This window comes from Malus sylvestris, chromosome 5, assembly GCF_916048215.2.
Source record: "Malus sylvestris chromosome 5, drMalSylv7.2, whole genome shotgun sequence".
Lineage (NCBI taxonomy): Eukaryota > Viridiplantae > Streptophyta > Magnoliopsida > Rosales > Rosaceae > Malus > Malus sylvestris.
This window is the reverse complement of record NC_062264.1, coordinates 41,432,739-41,440,602: the sequence shown is the minus strand read 5'-3', so window position 1 is coordinate 41,440,602 and position 7,864 is coordinate 41,432,739.

Below are 7,864 nucleotides of genomic sequence, written 5' to 3'. Positions count from 1 at the left end.
GATGAAAGAAATATCAATCATCAAAACATATATTATTTTTATGAAAGGTGAAAGCACTACTTGATTGTTTTTGACAAAACTAATAAATCAAAACACCCACCACTCCTTTTTATCCCTAAAAACCGGCCACCCTAATAAAATAGGGTATTTTTGGGGCTTTTATGCAATTACATAAAGTTTTGATACTTTTGTGTATTTGTACTTTGACCCGAAAGTTTACGTTTTGACGTTAAGGCCTAAAAACGCTAAAGGACAAATTGTTTTGCTCCTTTAATGAAGTTTTGAATTTATTTAAATTTTGGGTTCTAGTTGTATTTACATGAAATAGTGACTTTTGTGTTTTTACAAAGTGACCCCAAAAGTTTATGTTTTCGCGATATGGCCCAAAAAGTTGTGGTTATTGCATGATGGCCCAAATAGGATGAGAACAAAATTGTTTTGTCTCTTTAAATGAGAATTGGATTTTCATTTTGTTTAGCTCCACTTAAATCAATTTTATGGATACAAAAACCAAATGAAAATGTTGCATTCAATTAATTAGTTAAAGCGTTAATTAATTAAAGGATGATTATGAACCTAAGCCTAATATAATTGAGTTATGTGAAAGGCGTTTCAAATTTGTTTGAACCATGGGAATGTGTAGATTAGATTTTGGTTGTAATTTGATTTAATCAAATGTTGTAAAAGGGCATAAGTCCTTCTTTACTTTAAGGTAATTTGTTTTATGCAAATGTTGTAATGAGCATAAGCTCATCCTTTACTTTGAAGTATTTCTTTCTTGCTTTATATGATATGCATGAAAATGAAGTAATTGGGTCCAACGCCCCTAAGACAACACGCCTTAATGTGATTAAACGCGTAACTAAAATCAATCTCCATCCCTAGACCGAGATTCAACACAAGGCTCGTGTTGAATCTAAACAAAGGTTCATAGTCATCCTAAGGCCCTAAGGCAACTATATAGTCCATCAAATGAATGCAAACCTTATGTTAGTAGTAACATATACTCTTGCTTTAAAAACCGTTTTAAAAGCATAGTGGGAGTATTATGTACAACTAAAACAATCATATGGACCAATAGTTGTAATAGGACCAAAATTGTTTTAATAGAGATTAAAATGTATATTGATATGTGATGAGACCTAAAACCCTCAACCAAACCAATATTAAGTTGATAAGCGGAGAGTGCTTAGAACACTCTTTCGTGGCCTTCCACCGTGGTAGGCTCCGATCGTTTGTGACTCGTACACCGGCTTCACCCTATAATGGGGGAGTACAAAGTGCGTGCTTACACTCAGGAGGAGTTCTATATACATACATGATGAAGTGAGGTAGGCAACGAGTTTAGCCAACATGATATAATTCTGAGGCTATGCTTGAACACCTACACGAACTAGGCATGGTGGGAATGACTTAACTAAGTACAATGACGCCAACATGATATAATTCTGAGGCATCATTTTCTAGAGGCCAAACTAGATGGGTACTTGCAAGAGGTTGTTGCAAATGAGTAAGCGTACTCTCTCATTATTATTAACGCTAGCCAACATGATATAATTCTGAGGTGGGCTTGGTAATAGTGAGCCTCCCATAACCTACTAAGAGTTTCATCCAAAACTCTCGAATTCCAATGAGGGATATGGAATTTGCCAAAAATAGTGGGTGATGCTATTTGATTTAAAGACCCGAATCAAATGGCTTAAAATCAATCAATTTATATTCGTTATGTATTTGTTTACCAATATATTTGCATACGCTATCCAACACTTGACAAATAAAACCGAATGTTTTAGTTTCCGGACTTGGTACCACAATCCCAAAGAATGTCTTAAAAAGGATTGCATATGTACCTAAGTAGTCTCATCCTCACAATCTTCCTATTGATAATGTATCATTAGAAGAATATGTTAGAAAAGGTCTATCATAAAGAGGACAACACTTTTAATGTCATAATTCTTCAATTACAAATTGTTGTATGAAGAAATAGGAGTTACTTTGAACAACTCTTAGTCAATACAAACACTTAGTGCTTGTTTCTTTGTTAAATGAACAAAGAACTTGAGAAGAAAGCACAAAGGCATGAATACATTATGTGCCATGATTCTTCACTTACAAATTGTTGTATGAAGAAATGAGAGTTGCCTTGTACAACTCTTAAAGGTTTGTAATTATGTTTAGAACATAATGGTTGGTTGACAAAAATAGTCCATTAACATGGACTTATGATGATTTTGAATCATAAAATGTTGAAGTGATAAACCACTTAACGAGACGGAAACTAGGCAAGGACTTCACCTTTGTTTCCCTATCCTAATGGTTCACTAAGTTTATGGTAAACTATGTAGTGAACAATAACCACATACTCTCCAAATTGTTTGATGTGTATAACACAATTGAAAAAGGTTTCAAGAGAGATAGTGGGAGTTTAGGGACCATGACTAATGTAGTCAAAGGTGAAAGTCAAATAAAGAAGATAAATAACTCCAAGGGAACAAACTTTCTTTATGAAAGGATGGACATTGGAAGGGGTATTTGCAAGAAATGTCTTGCAAGTGTCAAGAACACACCTTTCGAAGGTGTTGTAAATTGTGCTTGAATAGTTCAAAACAGTTGGTTCTTCTACTTGAATGTATGATTCCGTATTAGTAACTATGTTTTACAAATCGTTGTAAAAGTGTGACTAATAAGAAGTAGAAGATATATGAGAGAAGAAAATGTGCTTCACATACGGAACGTGAATAAGATATAGATCTCTGCGAAAGCAGATAGTACTTACTTCCTCATATGAACTACCAAAGAAATTGGATTATAGTAATCTAATTGATTGTCTCTATAGTAGAGATGATATGGTAGTGTTAACTGTTTAGAATATAATGATGCTTAAAACCCAAAAGGTTGCAAGGTAGTGACTAATCCCAACTAAATTGTGATACCTCTAAAACATAAGTTACGAGTTGGTGAAACAAGGATGCTTTGGATCGTTAGATCCGGATCCAATACCTTCTTGTTAAAATTGTATAGAGGCGAAATGTTCGAATCTTTATTCTTTTGGAAAGAAGAAAGAATCACAAAGTTGTTGAGGTTAATTCACTTAGATGTTAGTGGCACTTGTCCACAACATAATACTACTCATGTTATATGACATTCACCGAAGATCACTCTCGGTTGGACTATAGTTTATTTTGAATAAACACAAGTCCGAATACTTTGCAAAAGGTTTCAAAGAATTCAAGAAATGTAAATAGATGAGTAAGATATCTAAAGTATTTACCTCCTTAGATTTGATCCAAGGAAAGGTAACACTTTAGATGAGTTTCCTTGAAAGATATCAAGGAAAATAGCATCATAAGATAATGTATTTCTCCATTAGGAGAAGAACGAACTTGAATAAGATTTAGTTCGTTAAATGTTATCTATTACCCATATATAGGATATATACTTCTAAAACAATATGATTGTCAATGAGAAGATCTTCCAATATTTTCATGACTTCATAAGATGTAGTTGGAAAAGAAAGACAAATCTTAAGCATGTTAAAGATTTGGGGTTGTGTGCTAATAAGCAATATTTGTTTGATAACAATCTTGTAGGATATCCTTAAAATAACTTTTGGATATCGCTTCTATAAACCAACTAACAAATGTTGTTTTGTTGGGTAGTTCATTGTAATTCTACAATGTGATTTGCCTAAAAGCAAATGAACGAGAGATAGAACTCAAAGAATGGGTTCTTTGAGAGACAAGATAGTAATCAACAAATATAACAACCTAGTTCCTATACCACAAGCTCCAAGGTAGTCGATAAGAATGAAAATCCTTATGACTACATTGAGTGCATATACGATATATACTCAAGGAAATGGTAAAGTACCATTTGACTCGAAATAATGAAACCTTGATAGCTAATTGGTAGCTTAAGGTAACTACAATCAAAGAGAATGGTTGACTTTGAAGAAACCATCTTTGAGATAGGCTTGGTTTCAATTAATTTGAAGATTGCTAGCTACAACTAAAATGGTGATTCAATGTTTTGACATAATATGGGTTTCCGAAACCATTATTAAGATAGTCTTGATAATATATGTCCAAAACTATAAATCACAAGACATGTAAGTTGTAGAGATCCATCCATCATGGATCTTAGCAAGTTAGTGGGAGCTATTTGCATTTTATGAGGAAAAAGGATCAAATCGTTTGATTTCTCATCAAGATGTAAATGAATCTTTTGTTTACGAGTTTTACAAAAGATTAGTGGGAGTTAATCATGTTCCTAAAATTTAAGTATATATGATATATTAATTTTGGAAATGAAAAGAATACTTCTTCGTTAAAGTTATGACTTTAATACATTATATGAAGATAGAATGTATATGGGAGATATAGTCTATATACATGGGATGGAAATCTATAATGATATATTTCATGATATAATTGGATTATATCAATCCCTAATAATAGACAATGGATGCTAGGAAGTTTCTCATATGATGATAAACTTCAATAAGAAGGACGATTCTAGTGAGACTAGCAAGTTGCCCTTCTCAAAGGGAACGTACCCTTTGACTCCCATAGAAATAATGCGTAAATTGAATCCTTTATGCATAAGCAGAAAGGTGATTTATGTATTTCATATTGTATGAAAAACATTGATATGAGTTGTACCTAGAACGGTACAAGACGATATCAGTGCAAGCCCAGGATCAGAACCGTGGCAACTGTCAAGTGAGTCCTTAAGTATTTAAGAAATACTAAAGGATAAATTCCTCAAAGATCGAGGAAGAATCAAAGTAACGTAATGGAAGCGTAAATGTATTAGATTATGAATCTAATCCATCATTGGATGTTTCTTCATTATGAATGAAGAGATAAACGAATATCTCTTTATTATGACTAAAGAGATATTTGGATGGAAACATTAAAGTAATGACTTTAGTGTGTTCCATTATGAATGCAAGATATATTGCCATATAGAAGTTTACAACAATGTTGTTTGGATGGGAAAGTTCATTTATGAACTCTCTATTCAGTTCCAACCAGAAAGTGTATGACACTAATGGGGCGATAGCTCAAGCCTGGGAATCAAGGTCTCATCAAGATCCGAACTCAAATGAGAGACTGAACCACATGATTGAGAATCATGTATAATGGTGACGTCGTTATTCTCAAGGTTGCTTCTATGGATAACACATATAGATATCCACTGCCTAGGCCTACTATTCAGCCATTTATGAAATGACTACAGAAAAGGTATCATCAAGATGACCAAGCTGATTGGCTCTAGTGCAAGTGGGAGATTGTTGGAAATGTGCCCTAAAGCCAATCATGTGATGATACTTTACGGACATTTCACATGTTAAACTAATCTAGTTTTACATATAAAGGGCATACATTATTGTTTGAGCCGTCTCATATAAATGTTATATGCTTAAACGATAAAGTCCAAGGAATATGTGATTGGGAGAATGTAATCTAATGAAGTTAGATTCATGAGACCATTCTTTCGTAGACACATCCTAAATGTTCCTGATCATAGGATTGTCAATTGGGCATTTACAGTCCGTAAAGATCGGTACGTACTATGTCTTCTCTCAGGGAGAGTGATTAGTCTCGAGTCAATGGTGTGTGTGACATCAAGACAAGTACGTAGGTGCTCAATAGAGAATGAGTACACTGAACGTGATCAACGAAGAGTTCTCATATTCCATGTCACATAAGAACTCATGGTTGGGATAATGCAAAGTAGTCCTTTGACCTGAGGCATCACAGTTGTCTTGTGGTTAAGTCCTTGATCTTTGATTATGTCAAAGTCACCCCCTCGGGGTGTTCACGACATCGTTGGGGTTAAGCCACTTAGCTATGGAGACAAGTGAATGCGCAACAAGGGATCTCTAACCTTCAAACAGTTGAGGGAGAATACTCTATGATATGATTTGGAATCTCTGGCCAGAGTATGAATGAGATTAGGGAATGCGTTCCAAATCACATTCAAGGAAATCATATAAGCAAACGATTTACATTGGATAGTAGACATGAGTAAATAAACTATCATACCAAACAATGTGGTCAAGAGTATTAGATTAGAGAAAGACCGTATTGCATTTGTAATCCCGAACTGAATAGGTTCTCTATCCTCTTCTGATTAGCTTGGGTAACCATGATATGCTGCTAGGTGTCACTCATGGTTTGTGGAAGCCCTAAACGTGTGTAATCACTAAAGGGAGAATTGAAAATAGTTTCAATTCACAATCGATGTAAAATGGTTTTAATCGCCCACTACCTCGCTAAAAGGAACCTAATGGATCGCACACCATAAAAGGTAGAGATTGAAGATTAAACGGAAATGAGTAAGAATGATTAAATGGTTTAATCATTTATTTATGGCAAGGATTAATTAATATGTTAATTAATCAAACGAATAAGTTCGTTAAATGACTTCGGGATAGTTTTGGACCTTAAGGCCCAATGGGCTTCGAACGTCAAGCCCATTAACTTAAGTTGTATGACAATTTAATGAATAAAGATTCATTAAAGCCCAAAAGCCCAAAACTCCCTAAATGGCCGGCCATATTGTGATGAATTAGGGTTTTGGTTATTTAGAAGTGACTATATAAATGACTTTATAGCCAAATATTCATTAAGTGTTAAAAGGGTTTATTTTGGGGGAAAATTGGTGAGAATTGTCTCTCCATTTTCTCTCTAAAGAGGCCAACACCTTGGAGGGTACATCTAGCAATCCTACTACTCCAAGGTCACTCATTTCTTCTACAATCAAACCTTGGTGAAGAGACTTAGAGGTTCCCTATTTTGGGAACTTGGAGAAACCTATTTTTCCATCCAAATCCATGGATCTAAGAAGCAAGGAATGAAGACCCTATCTCTTTGGGTGATTAGCCTTTGCTTATGCAAAGAGGAATCTACAAAGGTAATAATTTCAACTCACTTTGTTTTGAGTTGATTAATGGTTCACCAATCTACTAGGCTTTGAATTTCATGGTAATGTTTTGTTTTTGAGTGCATGCAAGCATGATTCCGCCTTTAATTGTTAATTGCATGCTATATGATGTTGCTCAAAAAAAAAAAAAAAAAAAAAAACATGTTTTTCAAAATAAATCCTTCATTCGGCTGCTGCATTTGGCTAGCTTGGTTTTGTGGAGCTGATTTATTTGACTAGAGACCGGGTGCAGACAACACCGGGGCTTGAAAGTTCAATAACTTGGATGGATTATCTGTACCAAGGTTATTTTGCAAGCCGGTTTGAGGGATCATGGATGGGAAAAATCCAGACTAAGAAGCTGAAAACTGATTATTTTGTTGCATGTTGATCCACTGCATCAAACTCAAACCAGGGAAAACCGAGCTTGGGTTTTTCAAATCTAAAAGCGTGAGTGCATGTTTTACCTTTTTTCTTCAAGGATAGGTTATCCACCTTTTGTTGATCATCATCAATGCTTTCAACATTGGACCTGGCAACAAGGAAATGAAGAGATTATTGTGAAGCTATTTTCCAATGTTCCAGTCTCTGTGTCAGTGTTTTGAAATCTGCAATGTCAAGAAATTTTTTGAACCGTTTACCTCGATGTAGGAGAGAGAGATAGAGAGAGAGGGAGAGAGAGAGAGAAAGAGAGAGAGAGAGAGAGGGAGAGTGTTACCTTCTTCTTCGCCATATTCGCTAATGAACTTTGGTTGCAAGTGTTCAAACTAGAAGTAAATGAGGAGATGAGAGAAGAGAATGAGAAGGAAATGAAGAGAGGAGAAAATGGGGAAGGGAGAAGCATCGGCGCAAATAAGAGATTGAGGGGTTATAATGTGGAAATACTCACTACTGTCGGTTAAAATCGACAGAAACTTCTCATTAATGTCAGTTA